This window comes from Eurosta solidaginis, chromosome 3 (genome assembly GCF_040869045.1).
Source record: "Eurosta solidaginis isolate ZX-2024a chromosome 3, ASM4086904v1, whole genome shotgun sequence".
NCBI lineage: Eukaryota > Metazoa > Arthropoda > Insecta > Diptera > Tephritidae > Eurosta > Eurosta solidaginis.
In genome coordinates, this window is record NC_090321.1 from 34,170,718 (window position 1) to 34,193,462 (window position 22,745).

General features: G+C 38.6%; 1 protein-coding gene across 3 annotated transcripts in view; it reads left to right on the plus strand.

Annotated features, from left to right (window-relative positions):
* Nucleotides 1–22,745, plus strand: part of gol (goliath) — a 217,504-nt gene that overhangs the window by 67,368 nt on the left and 127,391 nt on the right. For all 3 annotated transcript variants that reach the window (XM_067771381.1, XM_067771383.1, XM_067771382.1), the window contains one exon: nt 10,817–10,864. The gene's annotated coding sequence lies outside the window, so the exon portion shown is untranslated. The remainder of the gene's footprint in view (nt 1–10,816; nt 10,865–22,745) is intronic.

Here is a 22,745-nt window from a genome sequence, read left to right on the forward strand (position 1 = left end):
CATTTAAAAATATCTACAATCGTCTATTAAATGAATTAACCAGCGAACAAATGCAAGTAGCCTCTGTGACAGCTCGATCTGCAGTGTCGCATTACGTCACTTGACAAACTGGATTTAATTGTTGACAATGTATGAGCTACACGCTATTCTCAAGCGCGCAACTGTCGCAGTATTGAAGCCTACATATACATATGAACATTAGGGTACTTCAGTTTGAGGGAACATTTTTTTGATTGCCCCATGAAACGAATCGGCAATAAAACTCTAACAAAAAGCTGCGAATTGGATTCAGCAAGAGCTGTTAGGCATCTCTGAATAAAAAGCTGCAAAATTGAACATTTTGTTAAATTTTGTTAAAAAATTTGAAAATAATTTAAATTCTTTAGACTGGACTTAAAAAAATAGTTCAGATGAGGGAAAAGAGAGGTATTTGTCAAGAAAATTATTGAATCGTCCAGAATGAGGGAAAATGAGGAAAAAAAGCGAAAAATAAAATAAAATTGTTTTATTAAAACCAACCAATGACACACAAACACAACCGTACCACCTGAAAAGACGGATACCGGTGCGTAAACGTAAAAATTTTTTTTTCAATATTTTGTAAAAAAGCATGTTAAAAAAGGCAATCCTTGTTCGTCCTGGCTTTCGTATTCCCCCCTCATTCCTTTTCTCGAACAAACGTTCCAGGATTTCAAATGTGTTCAGTTCAAAATTCAAGACAAAATTTTCTAATTTGTATGTTTTTAATAACTTTTTCTTTATTTTGCTTCGTTCTGGAAAATAAAAAGAAATAATTTTTTAGGGACGTGTAGCCACTTCCTGAAAAAAAACACCAAGAAAATGACGGCAATTTTTGTACTGAATTCTTCGTACGAAAAAGGGAGCCGTATCTCATTCTGTAAGGGTTTTCAACACATGTGTAATCGTGGAACGTTTGCTCGAGAAAAGGAGAGGGAATATGAAAGCTTAAGTATTTTGCTTCTTTAGCCGAGTCAGGACGAATAGAATTGCCTTTTTTAACATGCTCAGAGCAGGTTTTTTATACCTACAAATAATTTTATATAGTGTATACTATCATTTACATTTTTTTACGGCAGACATTGCGCAGTAGAATTGCCTACCCTAATATACGAGGTGCAACCTAAACAGCAGCGGCAGTTCACCGTTCTCTTCTATCAACGCGACATGCAACAATATTTTGTAAGCTCATTTCAAATGCTGCTAATTGGATTCTCATGACACTACAATTTAATATTTATTTTTACAACAATCAACATTTAGCCGTAACAGAAAATCAATGTTGCGGTTTAAAGAAAATCCTGCACCATATGCAGTGGTGTTAGTGTGCTTTTCACTTTTTAATTACAGGTGTTAACCGTAATGAACATCTTGACCAGAGATGCTGAGAAGCTTTTCATGGCAGAAATACACTCGTAGTGTTTGCCGAATCACTGCTGAGGGGCGACCACGCTTAGAAAAAAGTTCTTCTAATTAAAAACTTGTTTCTCTAATTTTTTGATGTTGCTTTGCCCGCGAATTGAACCCAGAATTTTAGGCGTGGTAGGCGAAGCACGTTACCACCACATGACGGCGGTCATAATGTTGAAAATAAGGTCACTGAGCACTTAGTCATAGATAGCGCCAAGCTACGTCCACGTCGCTCTCCATAGACTTTCTCAGTGATAAAGTGAAATTAAGCGAGGCCAAAACCTAGATAGACTAGTGAGATAACCTTTAATTTTGGAGCATAGCTTTTTAGGGAAGGTTCGTGCTTGAGGGAACGGGAGTTTTTAAGTATTTATGAATAACTATAGTTAGATAGCTGCCAACGATTATGGTGAGGAGATAAGTCGAGTTTTTCAATACACGAATCATATTCCGAGCATAGGTACTCGACTTAACAGGAGACGTCATTCTTGTCTGACTCCTTTCAATGCGTTTGACAAAAATATTAGGAGAAAAGCATGTTTCCTCAAACTTGGAAAGAAAAATACGATTGATTTGAAAATTTAATTTATAAACATGACCCAATTAAACCAAACAGGTGAAGTTATTAGTAGAGCAACAAAAATTTGACAGCCCTCATAAAACGGCCATGAATTTGCAAGTAGTAGGGAGGGACATTTTTATACTCAGTTGAGCAGAGCTCACAGAGTATATTAAGTTTGATTGGATAACGGTTGGTTGTACATATATAAAGGAATCGAAATAGATATAGACTTATATATATCAAAATAATCAGGATCGAAAAAAAATTTGATTGAGCCATGTCCGTCCGTCCGTCCGTCCGTCCGTCCGTCCGTTAACACGATAACTTGAGTCAATTTTGAGGTATCTTGATGAAATTTGGTATGTAGGTTCCTGAGCACTCATCTCAGATCGCTATTTAAAATGAACGATATCGGACTATAACCACGCCCACTTTTTCGATATCGAAAATTTCGAAAAATCGAAAAAATGCGATAATTCATTGCCAAAGGCGGCTAAAGCGATGAAACTTGGTAGATGGGTTGACGTTATGACGCAGAATAGAAAATTAGTAAGATTTTGAACAATGGGCGTGGCACCGCCCACTTTTACAAGAAGGTAATTTAAAAGTTTTGCAAGCTGTTATTTGGCAGTCGTTGAAGATATCATGATGAAATTTGGCAGGAACGTTACTAATATTACTATATATGTGCTAAATAAAAATTAGCAAAATTGGATGAAGAACACGCCCACTTTTTAAAAAAATTTTTTTTTTAATTCAAATTTTAACAAAAAATTTAATATCTTTACTGTATATAAGTAAATTAAGTCAAAATTCAACTCCAGTAATGATATGATGCAACAAAATACAAAAATAAAAGAAAATTTCAAAATGGGCATGGCTCCGCCCATTTTCATTTAGTTTATCTAGAATACTTTTAATGCCATAAGTCGAACAAAAATTTACCAATCCTTCTCAAATTTGGTAGGAGCATAGATTCTGTGACGGTAACTGTTCTCTGTGAAAATGGGCGAAATCGGTGGAAGCCACGCCCAGTTTTTATACACAGTCCACCGTCTGTCCTTCCGCTCGGCCGTTTACACAATAACTTGAGCAAAAACCGATATATCTTTACTAAACTTAGCCCACGTACTTATCTGAACTCACTTTATCTTGGTATAAAAAATGGCCGAAATCCGACCATAACCACGCCCACTTTATCGATATCGAAAATTACGAAAAATGAAAAAAATGCCATAATTCTTACCAACTACGAAAAAAGGGATGAAACATGATAACTGGATTGGTTTATTGACGCAAAATATAACTTTGCAAAAAACTTTGTAAAATGGGTGTGACACCTAACATATTATGTAGAAGAAAATGAAAAAGTTCTACAAGGCGAAATCAACAGCCCTTGGAATCTTGGCAGGAATACTGTTAGTGGTATTGCATATATAAATAAATTAGCAGTACCCGACAGATGATTTTCTGGATCACCTGGTCTACATTTTGGTCGATATCGCGAGAACGCCTTCACATATACATCTAAGGGCCACTCGCTTTTAAACCCTCATTAATACTTTTAATTTGATATCCATATCGTACAAACACATTCTAGAGTCACCCTGGCCCACCCTAAGGGCGATATCTCGAAAAGGCGTCCACCTATAGACCTAATGCCCACTCCATCTTAAAATGCTCAGTAACACATTTCGTTTGATACCCATATCGTACAAACATTCTAGAGTCACCCCTGGCCCACCCTAATGGCGATATCTCGAAAAGGCGTCCACCTATATACCTAATGTCCACTCCCTCTTAAAATGCTCAGTAACACCTTTCGTTTGATACCCATATCGTACAAACATTCTAGAGTCACCCCTGGCCCACCCTAATGGCGATATCTCGAAAAGGCGTCCACCTATAGACCTAATGCCCACTCCCTCTTAAAATGCTCAGTAACTTCTCTCGTTTGATACTCATATCGTACAAACATTCTAGATTCACCCCTGGCCCACCCTAATGGCGATATTTCGAAAAGGCGTCCACCTATAGACCTAATGCCCACTCCCTCTTAAAATGCTCAGTAACACCTTTCGTTTGATACCCATATTGTACAAACATTCTAGAGTCACCCCTGGCCCACCCTAATGGCGATATCTCGAAAAGGCGTCCACCTATAGACCTAATGCCCACTCCCTCTTAAAATGCTCAGTAACTTCTTTCGTTTGATACTCATATTGTACAAACATTCTAGAGTCACCCCTGGCCCACCCTAATGGCGATATCTCGAAAAGGCGTCCACCTATAGACCTAATGCCCACTCCCTCTTAAAATGCTCAGTAACACCTTTCGTTTGATACCCATATCGTACAAACATTCTAGAGTCACCCCTGACCCACCCTAATGGCGATATCTCGAAAAGGCGTCCACCTATAGACCTAATGCCCACTCCCTCTTAAAATGCTCAGTAACACCTTTCGTTTGATACCCATATCGTACAAACATTCTAGAGTCACCCTTGGTCCACCTTTATGGCGATATCTCGAAAAGGCGTCCACCTATAGAACTAAGGATTACTCCCTTTTAAAATACTCATTACCACCTTTCATTTGATACCCATATCGTACAAAAACATTCTAGAGTCACCCCTGGCCCACCCTAATGGCGATATCTCGAAAAGGCCTCCACCTATAGACCTAATGCCCACTCCCTCTTAAAATGCTCAGTAACACCTTTCGTTTGATACCCATATTGTACAAACATTCTAGAGTCACCCCTGGCCCACCCTAATGGCGATATCTCGAAAAGGCGTCCACCTATAGACCTAATGCCCACTCCCTCTTAAAATGCTCAGTAACACCTTTCGTTTGATACCCATATCGTACAAACACATTCTAGAGTCACCCCTGGCCCACCCTAATGACGATATCTCGAAAAGTCGTCCACCTATAGACCTCATGCCCACTCCCTCTTAAAATGCTCAGTAGCACCTTTCGTTTGATACCCATACCGTAGAAACATTCTAGAGTCACCCTTGGACCACCTTTAAGGCGATATCTCGAAAAGGCGTCCACCTATAGAACTAAGGATTACTCCCTTTTAAAATACTCATTACCTTCTTTCATTTGATACCCATATCATACAAACACATTCTAGAGTCACCCCTGGCCCACCCTAATGGCGATATCTCGAAAAGGCGTCCACCTATAGACCTAATGCCCACTCCCTCTTAAAATGCTCAGTAACACCTTTCGTTTGATACCCATATCGTACAAACACATTCTAGAGTCACCCCTGGCCCACCCTAATGACGATATCTCGAAAAGTCGTCCACCTATAGACCTCATGCCCACTCCCTCTTAAAATGCTCAGTAGCACCTTTCGTTTGATACCCATACCGTAGAAACATTCTAGAGTCACCCTTGGACCACCTTTAAGGCGATATCTCGAAAAGGCGTCCACCTATAGAACTAAGGATTACTCCCTTTTAAAATACTCATTACCTTCTTTCATTTGATACCCATATCATACAAACACATTCTAGAGTCACCCCTGGCCCACCCTAATGACGATATCTCGAAAAGTCGTCCACCTATAGACCTCATGCCCACTCCCTCTTAAAATGCTCAGTAGCACCTTTCGTTTGATACCCATACCGTAGAAACATTCTAGAGTCACCCTTGGACCACCTTTAAGGCGATATCTCGAAAAGGCGTCCACCTATAGAACTAAGGATTACTCCCTTTTAAAATACTCATTACCTTCTTTCATTTGATACCCATATCATACAAACACATTCTAGAGTCACCCCTGGCCCACCCTAATGGCGATATCTCGAAAAGGCGTCCACCTATAGACCTAATGCCCACTCCCTCTTAAAATGCTCAGTAACACCTTTCGTTTGATACCCATATCGTACAAACACATTCTAGAGTCACCCCTGGCCCACCCTAATGACGATATCTCGAAAAGTCGTCCACCTATAGACCTCATGCCCACTCCCTCTTAAAATGCTCAGTAGCACCTTTCGTTTGATACCCATATCGTACAAACATTCTAGAGTCACCCTTGGTCCACCTTTAAGGCGATATCTCGAAAAGGCGTCCACCTATAGAACTAAGGATTACTCCCTTTTAAAATACTCATTACCATCTTTCATTTGATACCCATATCATACAAACACATTCTAGAGTCACCCCTGGCCCACCCTAATGGCGACATTTCGAAAAGGCGTCCACCTATATACCTAATGCCCACCCCTCTTAAAATGCTCAGTAACACCTTTCATTTGATTCCCATATCGTACAACTAGAGACACCCCTGGTCCACCTTTATGGCGATATCTCGAAACGGCGTCCACCTATGGAACTAAGGATCACTCCTTTTCAAAATACTCATTAACAGCTTTCATTTGATACCCATATCGTACAAACACATTCTGAGTCAGCCCTGATCCACCTTTATGGCGATATCCCTAAATGGCGTCCATCCATAGAACTATGGCCTACTCTCTCTTAAAATACTCTTTAATACCTTCCATTTGATACACATGTCATACAACCACATTCCAGGGTTACCCTAGGTTCATTTTCCTACATGGTGATTTTCCTTATTTTGTCTCCATAGCTCTCAACTGAGTATGTAATGTTCGGTTACACCCGAACTTAGCCTTCCTTACTTGTTTAGTACTATTTTACTACTTAAGTAATGTAATGTGCGGAAATTGGCAAACTCGATATATTTCCACATTGGAAACGGTGACATGAAGGAAAAGTGATGTGAAACCAAAAGTAATATGAATGAAAAGTATAAGAAGTTAATAAAGTAAAGAGAACAAGAGGAATAGGAAGTGTGAGAGTAAAAGTAAGTATAAGCGTAATGGTTGGAGAGAAGGAATATAAAGAGGATAACAGAAAGAGTAAGAATGACATAAGGATGAGATTAAGGGTAGAGGTGAGAGTTATACTTGGATAAAAGAGGGAAGAGTAAGGGGAACAGCGGGAAGATTTACGAAGGAATGAAAGGCGTAGGAGAATTGAATGAACCAATTTGGGTAAACTAAAAAATGCAGAGGGGAGAGGAAACTAGAAAGGAAGACGGTTAATCAGGTGGATAGACAGAGAGTCAGAACAACATCTGCCAATTTTGATGATATGGCTGGAATTATTTCATGTTTGTCGAAACGTTACCAGGTTTAGACAGATGTGTTTAAAATAAAGTTCTAACAAGCCTAAGTTTTGTTTGCCAACAGGTAAATCTACAAGCTATCATTCGTTGAAGCATCATTACTGTAAAACCCCTGCTGCCATATATTTTAACACCAGCCACCTTTTTCTGCTGAATGTGCCTATCTCAGCGCTTGGTTTACATATATAAATATTGGTTCTTGGGGCCGTATAACTTCAATCCTGAGCTTTTTTAGTACAAGCCGCCCAGATACTCATTTACAACTTCATCATATTGTTCCAGATCGTCAGTCGTCTCACTGATGTGAGCATATTGGTGAAAAATGCAATACTCTGAAGATCCAGCCATTCAGTTCCGTTGACCAAAACTTTTTATATACTCAATATTGAGTTCACCCTCATACGAGGCACGTAAGAGTTTAAATGAGTACCCTTAGTGAAAAATGTGTTATGTAATTTAATTTAATTTAACTTTTTCCATTTTTGAGAGAGTATACTATAAGGTAGGGAAAAAACTGAATGTTTTAAAGTAATAAACTCAGCGCGACCAAGACCCAACTAAAGCTTAAACCAACAAACCTTAGTTCTTTCAGATCATGAGCTTCAAGAGACCGCATTAACGAAAATATTTGAAAATAAATGAATCATATTTATTTTACAAGCTCATTAACAAAAATTTCTGCTGTAAGAAAATACTAAAAAAGGGAAGAGGAAATAATTAAGAATTTGCATAAATTTTAGTGTAATTCTAAAGCCATAGTCGGAATGCTAAGTAAATGAATTAAAACTTAGCAAAGTACACTCATGGTTGTATACAAGTTTATGACAGTAATTACAGTAATGCTAAAAGTATTTATGATAAATAGGATCAGAAATTGCTGTTTGACTTAGTAAATCGTCTGTCTTTTTAGTTTTTTTTTTTCTAAGTAATGAGAAGTTTTAATTGCCTAAAATAAATGAGTTTTCAGCGCATATATCATCATCATTAATTGGAGCTTAACCGCCTAAGCAATTTTGTCCGTTTCGTAACAAGTCACGCTTCCTGTTTCGCGATAACTGACGCTAATTGGGAGCATCAAAGGAGTTCAAGTCTTCACCACCTGCATCTCCCAATTCTGTAAAGGTCCCCCCTTTCTCTGCTTCCAAGCTGCAGAGTCGACTGAAATACTTTATTGGCCGGAGCGTCTTCGTTCATTCTCATTAAGTCACCTTGGCTGCAAAACCTTTGGGTTTTTTTCGCTGCTTTATTGTCATATCTGCGTAAAGCTCATACAGGTCATTATTATAACTCCTTCGATACTCGGCGTCGGCATCACGGACCATACATTTTTCAGAGAACTTTTCTCTCGAACACTACAAGAGCCATCTCATCTTCTCTCGACACGTTCATGATTCCGAGTCATACATCAGGACAGGTATGATGAGCGACTTGTAGAGCGTAATTTTTTTACGTTGAGAGAGGGCTTTACTTCTCACTCTCACACTTACTTTGCTTAGTCCAAAATAGCACTTCTAAGGAATTATTATTTTTTTTTGATTTCTATGCTGACATTGTTTTTTCTATTAGTTCTCAAATAGACGAAATCCTTCAGAGTCTCGAATTTGTATCCGTTAACAGTGAAATGGCTGCGAAGGCTTGAATGAGCTGATTCTTTCTTGGATGACAGCAAATACTTCGCCTTGTGCTGCTTCAGCAAAATATCCATTTTTTCTGCTTCTTTATCTAATTCCGAGAAGGCAAAATCATAATGATAATATCAGTATCATCAACATACACCAGTAATTGTACTCTCTTATAATAGATTTTACCATCACGGTTTAGTTCTGCTGCTATAACTATCTTCTGCAGCATTATGTTAAAGAAATAGCATGGAAAGGAGTCGCCTTGTCTGAAGCCGCGTTTGATTTCGAACCCTTCTAAATCCTTCCGAAGCTGGTCGTCTTTGCAGGGTATTTCAATTTAGATATTGCAGTTTCTTTTCGCGCTCTCACATGCTGCTTCCAAGTCGATGAAAAGATGGTGAGTGCCGATTTGCTTATCGTGAGTACTTTCCAGGATCTGGCGCATCGCCAAGAAGTGGTCGATAGTAGATTTTGCAGGTCTGAAGCCGTACTGATAACGTCCAGTCTTTGTTAAGTATGGATTTCATTATTTCCCACAGTATGCTAGATAGAGCTTTATATGCGATATTAAGCAGGCCAATTCCACTGTAATTAGCTTGGTTCGCCGGATCACCTTTCTTGTGGATAAGTTCCAGTCTGGAGGCATGCGTTCATCCGACCATATTTTGCTGATGCATGCTCTTTACCAACTCTTCTCTCCCGTGTATGAACAGCTCGGCTGGTATTCCGTCATTACTTGGCGCCTTGTAACAAAATAACTGTAATTTTGAAAAGTAACAACAAATGAATGTTTTCAATAATAAATGTAATATTTTTATTGATTTGAAGCATTTGACCTTGATCTTGTTGTATGCTGATATTTATTGCATCAATATATGTGACCCGGTCTATGAAAAGGTGGCTTATGACTCAAAAACAATTTTTCCACTTTTTTTCTGGTATGGTGCAACAAAATACAAAGATAAAAGAAAATTTCAAAATGGGCGTAACTCCGCCCTTTTTCATTTAATTCGTCTAGAATACTTTTAATTCCATAAGTCGAAGAAAAATTTACCAATCCTTGTGAAATTTGGTAGGGACATAGATTCTATGACGGTAACTGTTCTCTGTGAAAATGGGCGAAGTCGGTTTGAACGACGCCCAGTTTTTATACACAGTCGACCGTCTGTCCTTCCGCTCGGCCGTTGACACGTACTTATCTGAAGTCACTTTATCTTGGTATAAAATATGACCGAAATCCGTCTATGACAACGCCCACTTTCGATGTCGAAAATTACGAAAAATTAAAAAAATGCCATAATTCTGTACCAAATATGAAAAAAGAGATGAAACATGGTAATTGGATTGGTTTATTGACGCAAAATATAACTTTAGAAAAAACTTTGTAAAATGGGTGTAACACCTACCATATTAAGTAGAAGAAAACGAAAAAGTTCTACAAGGCGAAATCAACAGCCCTTGGAATCTTGGCAGGAATACTGTACGTGGTATTACATATATAAATAAATTAGCGGTACCCGACAGATGATGTTCTGGATCACCCTGGTCCGCATTTTGGTAGATATCTCGAAAACGCCTTCACATATACAACTACCACCACTCCATTTTAAAACCCTCATTAATACTTTTAAAATGATACCCATATCGTACAAACACATTCTAGAGTCACCCCTGGTCCACCCTTATTGCGATATCTCGAAAAGGCGTCCACCTATAGAACTAAGGCCCACTACGTTTTAAATAATCATTAACACCTTTCATTTCATATACATGTCATACAAACACATTCCAGGGTTACCCTAGGTTCATTTTGCTAAGTGGTGATTTTCCCTTATTTTGTCTCCAAAGCTCTCAGCTGAGTATGTAATGTTCGGTTACACCCGAACTTAGCCTTCCTTACTTGTTTTTTGTGGTGTTTTAATAATAAAAATATTTCAATTGATTATATTTTTGTGTGTATGTGTTTGTATGTCAACACTACCAACATTCAATTGTGTAATACTAAAGCTTTTGTGTTTTCTTATTTTTTCAGGTGCTAATTTTCCGCTTCGCTTTTTAATTAATGCAGAATCGGTTCGAGGTAAGTTTCAATTTTTATTTGGTTTGATTTATGATCTGGCTGTTAGCTTAAGCTGATTGCAAAATTAGTTGTGGATAATTAAGTGATTTTTTATGTTCATTGATTAATTATACTGGCACACAAAATAAAATAAGTAGGCTGTGCATTTTAACCTGGTGTAGCGGGGACCTTAGGAAATTCAGAAAAACATTAAGAAAAGCAATAAAATTTGTGTAACGCTACAGAAGTCTGGAAGCCATGCAATTATGCGCTCAAGCAATACAAAAAAGAGGTACGGGTAGCAAAGGCGGTGTCCTGGCAATTCTTATGCTCCACAATATCAAACACTCGAGAGCCCTCAGGACTGAGTAAAATTGTGTGCAAAGATCAACACAACTACCATTTCGTAAGAGAATCAGACGGAGTTTGGATGAACTCGGCCGTGGACTCCCTGACCACCCTTATAAATATCACACTTCTCACGGTGCGATCACACATAAATAAAAGAACCTCTCTTCAAAAGCTAGGTGACCTAATGATACTATGGCTTGAATGGATTGTTGTTGTTGTTGTTGTATTAACGATAAAGACACTCTCAGAAGGCTTTGGGGAGTGCTATCGATGTTGATGTTCCTTTGCCGGATATAGTCTCCAGAGTCTCGGCTGTTAATGAAACAGGACTCGTCACGGGTAAATGAGGTTGACAATTGGGTTGGAGAAGCTATATATTGCGCTGGCAACCCCTTGAGAGGGTTGCGCTACACAACCCCTAGAATCAATTTGATATTTTTGTCACCTCTTACGACAGGCATACCTACCGCGGGTATATTCTAATCCCCCTAACCCCCCGGGGGCAGCTGGAATGGGTCTAAAGAGTTAGTATTACCCTGACGTATATTCCTGGAAGAAAGCAAAATTTTATTTCTTCCCAAGGCTGGCAGACGTACGCGCCAAAAAGCCGATCTATAAGCCTCAAGTTCATTATGGCTATTGGCCATTCAGATGGTACAATTAATAAGAACAGAGTTGTTGTTGTTGTAGCGATAAGGTTGCTCCCCGAAGGCTTTGGGGAGTGTTATCGATGTGATGGTCCTTTGCCGGATACAGATCCGGTACGCTCCGGTAACACAGCATCATTAAAGTGCTAGCCCGACCATCTTGGGAACGATTTATGTGGCCACGTTAAACCTTCAGGCCATCCCTCCCTCCCCACCCCAAGTTCCTTGAGGAGCTTGGGGTCGCCAGAGCCTCGTCTGTTAGTGAAACAGGATTCGCCGCGGATAGGTGAGGTTGACAATTGGGTTTGGAGAAGCTATATATTGCGCTGGCAACCTGAAGGGTTACGCTACACAGCCCCTTGAATCTGGCATTTTAGTCGCCTCTTACGACAGGCATACCTACCGCGGGTATATTCTGACCCCCTAACCCGCTGGGGGGAATAAGAACAGAGTCAAGTTTTCTAATGCGCAGCACGCTTACATGAAGAGAATGTCAACTGGAACTGCTCTCAAAACGCTCAGTGGTTCTGTAGGATCTCGTAGGATCTCTAACTACAAACAGTACACTTTTGCTATCTTCTTAGCTATGAAGGGAGCTTTCAAAAACATTGAAATCAGCGCTATTGTCAAGTCCCTTCAATGGACTCAATCAATGCTGGAAAACATAATTATTGAAGCAGACAATGGATCAGTGACAACGACGCAGAGCGTGCGAAGAGGAACACGCCAGGGGGGGCTCTGAACTCTCCCTCTCAAGGAGAGTAAAGTGCCTTGGCATCAAAATAGACAACAAGTGGTTATGGAAAGCCGATAACGGAATATGGATAGAAGAGTTGCGAATACTACTCGTGTAAGAGGATATTAAGTAGCAACTGCGGTCTAAGGTCAAAGCTTATGAGGCTCCTGTCAAAACCGGATTGGTCAGCCGACGAAGTTTGCCAAGAGGGCGTAATCTTACTCTTCACGGATCGGTTTAAAAAGGCTTGCGGTGTTGGTTTGGGGGTTTTTTCCAACCAGCTTAATGTCGCGATATTCGTCCATCTTCCAACAGCTAGCATCTTCCAATCAGAGATACTAGGTTTAGAGAGGCCATGTTTTTCCTCTTAGAAAAACGGGAAAGCGACGGTGAGATGCGTTCTCGGACAGCCGAAAAGCACTCAAAGCATTAGATTCACCATACATCACATTCACCATTACAGGGCATTGGTAGCTTGGAAGGTTGTATTGTCGAAGGTTGTAAGGAGACGTGCCACCAATTTACTCCGCGCGTGCCCAACCCTGGTGAGGTTTCGAGCTTTGGGCAAATTTGTGCTGCCCGATCTGAGTGCGGTGTCGGAACGCTCCACAAAGGACATCAGAAGCTTTATTGATTTAACCAAGTAAACGCACAGGGTACATAAAGCAACTGGTTCGAGGAGAACGGTCATCAAAATGGCACTTAGAACGCTTTTGGGTCCGGGCATTTCGGCCAGGCACCACAGCAACCAACCAACCAACCAAGGTCGAATAAACCCGTATAAGGGACCGAATTGCATCAAGCCATCTTTAATTCTTTAATTTCGAATGAAGGAGTGGAAAGGAAAGTACTGACGAAGCTGTTGATGTTGTAAGCTGTCAAATCGTGATTTGAGGTCGTAACAGCGTTCTTTCTTAACGAAGTGGCGCAGCACATTGGGCTCACTGAAACTAGGCCTGGTTTATTAAGAAAAAACATACTAAAGATTAGATTTTCCGGAAATTTGGAGAGCGAAGGAAGGGAGATAGAGAGAGTGAAGACGAACGGAAAGATTTAGTTTTTTTTAAGTTTCCTTGAACTACGCAGGCAAGCCAAAGTTCGCAGAGAACAATGTCTTCAGGTTCTGCTTGCACTTAATAAACGAAAAAAAAACTTTAGTTGAAGAAAAATATATTTTTTATTCCATTCAATCGGTTGAGTGCAAAAACAATGAAATATTCATACTTCCTCGTAAATGTACCTACATAATGTGGTTGTGTACATAACCCAAAAAAGAGCGGAAAGAAAACAAAGAGATGTGAAATGCAAATATGTTCCAATTTACTCATAACTGAAAGAAGTAAACCAAAAACACCTACGTCAATAAGTGCAAATGGCTCATGAAAAAGGGCAAATAATTCATAGGTATTTTTTTCAATTTTGTACACTTGTGTATGCAACGCATAATATGAATTTGTATGCTAGGCTTTTGTCACCATAAAATAGGGATGGACAGAAGAGTGATTTTGTTGGTTTTTTCTCTTTTCAGTTTCAGTGCATTATGTCAGGGTTTATTGTTCGTTGTTGTGGCAGAGAAAATAACTCTCAAATATCTGAATAACAAAACGGTGAGATAAGGTCAACGATCATAAGGTTAACTGATCTTATGTCCACCTTAAAATCGCACGATTTTTATACTCAGCGTGCTTTGCACACAGAGTATATTAAATTGGATTGCATAACGGTTGGTTTTATACGTATAAAGGAATCGAGCTAGATATAGACTTCCATATATCAAAATCATCAGTATCGGGAAAAAAATTTGATTGAGCCATGTCCGTCCGTCCGTCCGTCTGACCGTTAACACGATAACTTGAGTAAATTTTCAGCTATCTTGATGAAATTTGGTATGTAGGTTTCTGTGCACTCATTTCGGATCGCTATTTAAAATGAACGATATCGGACTATAACCACGCCCACTTTTTCGATATCGAAAATTTCGTAAAACCGAAAAAGTGCGATAATTCATTACCAAAGACGGATAAAGCGATGAAACTTGGTACGTGGCTTGACCTTATGACGCAGAATAGAAAGTTAGTAAAATTTAGGGAAATGGGCGCGGCACCGCCCACTTTTAAAAGGAACTAATTTAAAAATTTTGCAAGCTGTAATTTGGCAGTCGTTGAAGATATCATGATGAAATTTGGCAGGAACGTTACTCGTATTACTATATGTGTGCTAAATAAAAACAAGTAATGAAGGCTAACTTCGGGTGTAACCGAACATTACATACTCAGCTGAGAGCTATGGTGACAAAATAAGGGAAAATCACCATGTAGGAAAATGAACCTAGGGTAACCCTGGTATGTGTTTGTATGACATGTGTATCAAATGAAAGGTGTTAATGAGTATTTAAAAAGAGAGTGGGCCTTAGTTCTATAGGTGGACGCCTTTTGAAGATATCGCCATATAGGTGGACCAGTGTGGTGACTCTAGAATATGTTTGTACGATATGGGTATCTAATGAAAAGTGTTAATGAATATTTTAAAAGGCATTGGGCCTTATTTCTATAGGTGGACGCCTTTTCGAGATATAGCCGTAAATGTGGACCAGGGGTGACTTTAGAATTTATTTGTACCATATGGGTATAAAATGAAAGGTGTTAATGAGTTTTTTAAAAGGGAGTGGGCCTTAGTTCTATAGGTGGACGCCTTTTCGAGATATCGCCATAAAGGTGGACCAGGGGTCACTCTAGAGTTATGGTATGGTTATCAAATGAAAAGTGGTAATGAGTATTTTAAAAGGGAGTGGTGGTAGTTGTATATGTGAAGGCGTTTTCGAGATATTGACCAAAATGTGGACCAGGGTGGCCCAGAACATCATCTGTCGGGTACCGCTAATTTATTTATATATGTAATACCACGAACAGTATTCCTGTCAAGATTCCGAGGGCTTTTGATTTCGCCCTGCAGAACTTTTTCATTTTCTTCAACTTAATTTGGTATGCGTCACACCCATTTTGCAAAGTTTTTTCTAAAGCTATATTTTGCTTCAATAAATCAATCCAATTACCATGTTTCATCCCTTTTTTCGTATTTGGTATAGAATTATGGCATTTTTTTTCGTAACTTTCGATATCGAAAAAGTGGACGTGGTCATAGTCGGATTTCGTCCATTTTTACATCAACACAAAGTGAGTTCAGATAAGTACGAGAACTGAGTTTAGTAAAGATATATAGATTTTTGCTCAAGTTATCATATTAACGGCCGAGCGGAAGGGCAGACGGACGCCTGTGTAAAAAAACTAGGCGTGGCTTCCACCGATTTCGCCCTTTTTCACAGAAAGCAGTTATTGTCCTAGGATCTAAGCTCCTACCAAATTTCACAAGGAGTGGTAAATTTTTGTTCGACTTATGGCATTAAAAGTATCCTAGACAAATTAAATGAAAAAGGGCGGAGCCACGCCCATTTTGAAATTTCCTTTTATTTTTGTATTTTATTGCACAATATCATTACTGGATTCGAATGTTGACATAATTTACTTATGTACTGTAAAGATATTGAATTTTTTGTTAAAATTTGACTTAAAAAAAAAAAAACAAGTAAGGAAGGTTAAGTTCGGGTGTAATCGAATATTACATACTCAGTTGAGAGCTATGGTGACAACATAAGGGAAAATAACCATGTAGGAAAATGAACCGAGGGAAACCCTGGAATGTGTTTGTATGACATGTGTATCAAATGAAAGGCATTAAAGATTATTTTATGAGGGAGTGGGCCATAGTTCTATAGGTGGACGCCATTTAGGGATATAGCCATAAAGGTGGATCAGGGTTGACTCTAGAGTGCGTTTGTACGATATGGGTATCAAATGAAAGGTATTAATGAGTATTTTAAAAGGGAGTAATCCTTAGTTCCATAGGTGGACGCCGGGTCGAGATATCGCCATAAAGGTGGGCCAGGGGTGACTCTAGAATTCGTTTGTGCAATATGGGTATCAAACGAAAGGAGTTAATGAGTATTTTAAGAGGGAGTGGGCCTTTCTGGACCAGGGGTGGCTCTAGACTTTGTTTGTACGATATGGGTATCAAATGAAAGGTGTTAATGAGTATTTTTAAAAGGGAGTGGGCCTTCGTTCTATAGGTGTTCGCCTTTTCGAAATATCGCCATAAAGGTGGTCCAGAGGTGACTTTAGAATGAGTTTCTACGATATGGGTATCAAATTAAAGGTATTAATGAGAGTTTTAAAAGGGAGTGGTGGTAGTTGTATATGTGAAGGCGTTTTCCAGATATCGACCAAAATGTGGACCAGGGTGACCCAGAACATCATCTGTTGGATACCGCTAATTTATTTATATATGTAATACCTGCCAAGATTTTAAGGGTTTTTTATTTCGCCCTGCAAAACTTTTTCATTTTCTTCTACTTAATATGGTAGGTGTCACAACCATTTTATAAAGTTTTTTCTAAAGTTATATTTCGCGTCAATAAAGCAATCCAATTACCTTACCATATTTCATCCCTTTTTTCGTATTTGGTATAGAATTATGGCATTTTTTCATTTTTCGTAAGTGTGGGTAAAGTGGGCGTGGTCATAGTCGGATTTCGTTCATTTTTCATGCCAAGATAAAGTGAGTTCAGATAAGTACGTGAACTGAGTTTAGTAAAGATATATCGATTTTTGCTCAAGTTATCGTGTTAACGGCCATGCGGAAGGACAGACGGACGACTGTGTATAAAAACTGGGCGTGACATCAACCGATTTCGCCCATTTTCACAGAAAACAGTTAACGCCATAAAATCTATGCCCCTACCAAATTTCAAAAGGATTGGTTAATTTTTGTTCGACTTATGGCGTTAAAAGTATCCTAGACAAATTAAATGAAAAAGGGCGGAGCCACGCCCATTTTTAAATTTTCTTTTATTTTTGTATTTTGTTGCACCATATCATTACTGGAGTTGAATCTTGACATAATTTACTTATATACTGTAAAGATATTAAATTTTTTGTTAAAATTTTACTTTAAAAAAATTTTTTTTAAAAGTGGGCGTGGTCCTTCTCCGATTTTGCTAATTTTTATTAAGCGTACATACAGTAATAAGGGTAACGTTCCTGCCAAATTTCATCATGATATCTTCAACGACTGCCAAATTACAGCTTGCAAAATTTTTAATTACTTTCTTTTAAAAGTGGGCGGTGCCACTCCCATTGTCCAAGATTTTACTAATTTTCTATTTTGCGTCATAAGTTCAACTCATCTACCAAGTTTCGTCGCTTTATTGGTCTTTTGTAATGAATTATCGCACTTTTTGGGTTTTTCGAAATTTTCGATATCGAAAAAGTGGGCGTGGTTATAGTCCGATATCGTTCATTTTAAATAGCGATCTGAGATGAGTGCTCAGGAACCTACATACCAAATTTCATCAAGATACCTCAAAATTTACTCAAGTTATCGTGTTAACGGACGGACGGACGGACGGACGGACGGACGGACGGACATGGCTCAATCAAATTTTTTTTCGATCCTGATTATTTTGATATATGGAAGTCTATATCTATCTCGATTCCTTTATATATGTACAACCAACCGTTATCCAATCAAACTTAATATACTCTGTGAGCTCTGCTCAACTGAGTATAAAAATTTGAGACATAAGGGAAAATAACCATGTAGGAAAATGAACCGAGGAAAATCCTGGAATGTGTTTGTATGAGATGTGTATCAAATGAAAGGCATTAATGAGTATTTTAAAAGGGAGTAATCCTTAGTTCCATAAGTGGACGCCGTTTCGAGATATCTCCATAAAGGTGGACCAGGGGTGACCCTAGAATTTGTTTGTACGATATGGGTTTCAAACGAAAGGTGTTAATGAGTATTTTAAAAGGGCGTGGGGCTTAGTTCTATAGGTGGACGCCTTTTCGAGATATAGCCATAAAGGTGGACAGGGGTGACTCTAGAATGAGTTTGTACGATATTGGTATCAAATTAAAGGTATTAATGAGAGTTTTAAAAGGGACTGATGGTAGTTTTATATGTGAAGGCGTTTTCCAGATATCGACCAAAATGTGGACCAAGGTGGCCCAGAATATCATCTGTTGGATACCGCTAATTTATTTATATATGTAATACCTGCCAAGATTTCAAGGGTTTTTTATTTCGCCCTGCAGAACGTTTTCATTTTCTTCTACTTAATATGGTAGGTGTCACAACGATTTTACAAAGCTTTTTCTAAAGTTATATTTCGCGTCAATAAACCAATCCAATTACCATGTTTCATCGCTTTTTTCGTATTTGGTATAGAATTATGGCATTGCCAAATTTCAAAAGGATTGGTAAATTTTTGTTCGACTTATGGCGTTAAAAGTATCCTAGGGAAATTAAATGAAAAAGGGCGGAGCCACGCCCATTTTGAAATTTTCTTTTATTTTTGTATTTTGTTGCACCATATCATTACTGAAGTTGAATGTTGACATAATTTACTTATATAATGTAAAGATATTAAATTTTTTGTTAAAATTTTACTTTAAAATTTTTTTTTTTAAAGTGGGCGTGGTCCTTCTCCGATTTTGCTAATTTTTATTAAGCGTAAATATAGTAATAGTATAGTAATATATAATTTCATCATGATATCTTCAACGACTGCCAAATTACAGCTTGCAAAATTTTTAAATTACCTTCTTTTAAAAGTGGGCGGTGCCACGCCCATTGTCCAAAATTTTACAAATTTTCTATTCTGCGTCATAAGTTCAACTCACCTACCAAGTTCCATCGCTTTATCTGTCTTTGGTAATGAATTATCGCACTTTTTCGGTTTTTCGAAATTTTCGATATCGAAAAAGTGGGCGTGGTTATATTCCGATATCGTTAATTTTAAATAGCGATCTGAGATGAGTGCTCAGGAACCTACATACCAAATTTCATCAAGATACCTCAAAACTTACTCAAGTTATCGTGTTAACGGACGGACGGACGGACGGACATGGCTCAATCAAATTTTTTTTCGATCCTGATGATTTTGATATATGAAAGTCTATATCTATCTCGATTCCTTTATACCTGTACAACCAACCGTTATCCAATCAAACTTAATATACTCTGTGAGCTCTGCTCAACTGAGTATAAAAATGGGTGTGACTACGTCCTTTTTCCTTTAATTTGTCTAGAATACTTTTAATGCCATAAGTCGAACAAAAATTTACCAATCCTTGCGAAATTTGGTGGGAGCATAGATTCTATTGCGGTAACTGTTTTCTATGAAATTGGGCGAAATCGGTTGAAGCCACGCCCAGTTTTTATACACAGTCGACCGTCTGTCCTTCCGCTCGGACTTTAACACGATAACTTGCGCAAAAAACGACATATCTTTAGTGAGCTTAGTTCATGTACTTATCTGAACTCACTTTATCTTGGTATAAAAAATGAACGAAATCCGACTATGACCACGCCCACTTTTTAAATCTGTACCAAATATGAAAAAAGAGATGAAACATGGTAATTGGATTGGTTTATTGATGCAAAATATAACTTTAGAAAAAACTTTGTAAAATTGGTGTGACACCTACCATATTAAGTGGAAGAAAATGAAAAAGTTCTGCAGGACGAAATCAAAAGCCCTTGGAATCTTGGCAGGAATACTGTTGGTGGTATGACTTATATATATATAAATTAGCGGTACCCGACAGAAGATGTTCTGGGTCACCCTGTTTCACATTTTGGTCGATATCTCGAAAACGCCTTCCCACATACAACTAAGGGCTACTCCCTTTTAAAACCCTTATTAATACTTTTAATTTGATACCCATATCGTACAAACACATTCTAGAGTCACCCCTGGTTCACCCATATTGCGATATCTCGAAAAGGCGTCCACCTATAGAACTAAGGCCCACTACATTTTAAATAATCATTAACACCTTTCATTTGATACACATGTCATACAAACACATTCCAGGGTTACCCTAGGTTCATTTTGCTAAATGGTGATTTTCCCTTATTTTGTCTCCAAAGCTCTCAGCTGAGTATGTAATGTTCGGTTACACCCGAACTTAGCCTTCCTTACTTGTTTTTATTTTTTTTGTTGTTGACTCTGGTGGCGTTGCTTGCGTTAACTTAGTAGCCTGGTTTGCGCGGTCTGTGGTTTAGAAGATTCGATTTTTCATGTGACAAGATAAATGATTGTGTTTTAAAAATATTTACAGCTGCCGTTTATGAAACTTTTTTATATAAATTATTCGGCTACAGTCGCCATAAAGCATTAGAATCCAATGTTTTAATGTCGCATATCGTGTGGAGGTATCGATCCTCGCTGGCGCCCATAAGGCACCCAAATGTCTTCCTTTGCTTGGTCCCAGGGTACAGAGTTATTGAAGGGAATAAATTTACAGATGAGATGACGAGCAAGTGTTCCGAAATGGACATAGGCAAGGCGGACAGCTCCGTACGACCACCGCTGGGCTATCTCCTGAGGAAAATCAAATAATATGAGATTTGGGCAACAGACTTGCTGTGAACATACCGAGATATTTGCGAGGTCTGAAGGTTCATGACCTTGTTTAGATAGAAAAGCAACTAGTTATGTTCTCAAGGTTAACAAATCTGCTGTGAGAATACTTAAGGTTGTCATCACAGGTCACTGCGCTATCACGCAAATGCTTCTGGCGCTCCCTCAGCAAAAGTTTTCAGAATGAGGAGGAAGTGTAGTCGATTTATCACTTTCTCTGCCAAAATCCATGACTGCAAACAATACGACTCATTCCTCTCGGCGCATGGTTTTTTTGATAGGCTGGCGGATATTGGGAAAGTGTATATTTCTCTCCTAGTTTGTTCAACCGAGAAAGCAATTGGTTCATTAAGGACCACTAGGAAGAAATTTGGTTGAACGAAAGTACCGCCACCTGACATGCACTGAGGGCACTCATAATAGATAAAAATGTCTTCGAATGAAAGCGTGGGAAATTCCCGTGTACGCCCTCTTCCCCTTACATAATGTGTAAGACTACAAACTAGCTAAAAAGAATTTTGTATTAAATCTTTAGAGGTGATATAGAGAGCTAAGAAGAAAATGTAGAAGCTTTAAATGGAAGTCATAGTCAGCAGCAAATGATCTTTTTTCCTTGCCAGGTAACTCTGAAAGCTGAGCCACATTTCCACCATATTTCTTCTAAAAAGTAGAACTAGCTTTAATTGCATAATCGCTTATTATCAAATAAAAATTTCAAACTTTGGCTATTTTCTTTATAGCACATAAATTTTTATTTTGTGCCATCACAAGAATTTCATTACATTGCAAGTTTTACATGAAATCCTGTCATTTTTAGTTAGATGATGCATAATTAGTGGCTACTTTTTGTTCACAGTCAGCTGCACACATGCAATGATGCACCATATGTGCGTGCTCGCCATGACACACATGACATCAAGTGTCATTAATTCTGTGGTTGCAAAAAATAATGAATCTTTACTGATAAATTGCGACATTTAATTATCAACAATTTCCTGGTGCAACTCCAGCGCAATGAAACCCAGCGAACTATGTATATTGGTTGTTGCGAATTTTGTACTGAAGGCTGAGTCAAAATTTTGCTATAGAGGAAGTTCAAGACATAAAATAATTAATTAACAAATCTATCGTTGGCATATATCCAAGTACCTGTTGCTTTGCTACGAAGTAAGTCACAGCGACAACCTAAAATAAATCACCGTGATTTACGCGCTGCAGCACCAGTTGATTCTAGTTGGCAATAACAATTCCAATCTTAACTCTCATGGCATGAACAATTAGCTGCGATACTATGACCCCATGAGCCTGTTATTTGTACTGCGACTAAATAGCATTTGAAGTCGCTGTAAGCTTCTATAAAGGCGGCTAGGCAAATGACTTTTTATCGAGAAGTAAGTTGCAGTTTACAGTAACATATAGAAGCAAATAGCAACACAAATCATGGATTTATTGCATAGTCGCTGGAAATTGTTTTGCTGTATGAGAGCTGTGATTCCGATTATTGTTAAGCGTGATTGTGAACAACGGCTTATATCACATTGCTCTACAATAAATTATCAGTCACAGGCACGGATAAATGCTCCCCCTAGCGGGTTTGGAGCTTTAGAAGATATATATGCCTGTCATAAGAAGCGACTAAAATACCAAGCTGATTCAAGGGGTGCTGTAGCGGGACACTTCCAAGTG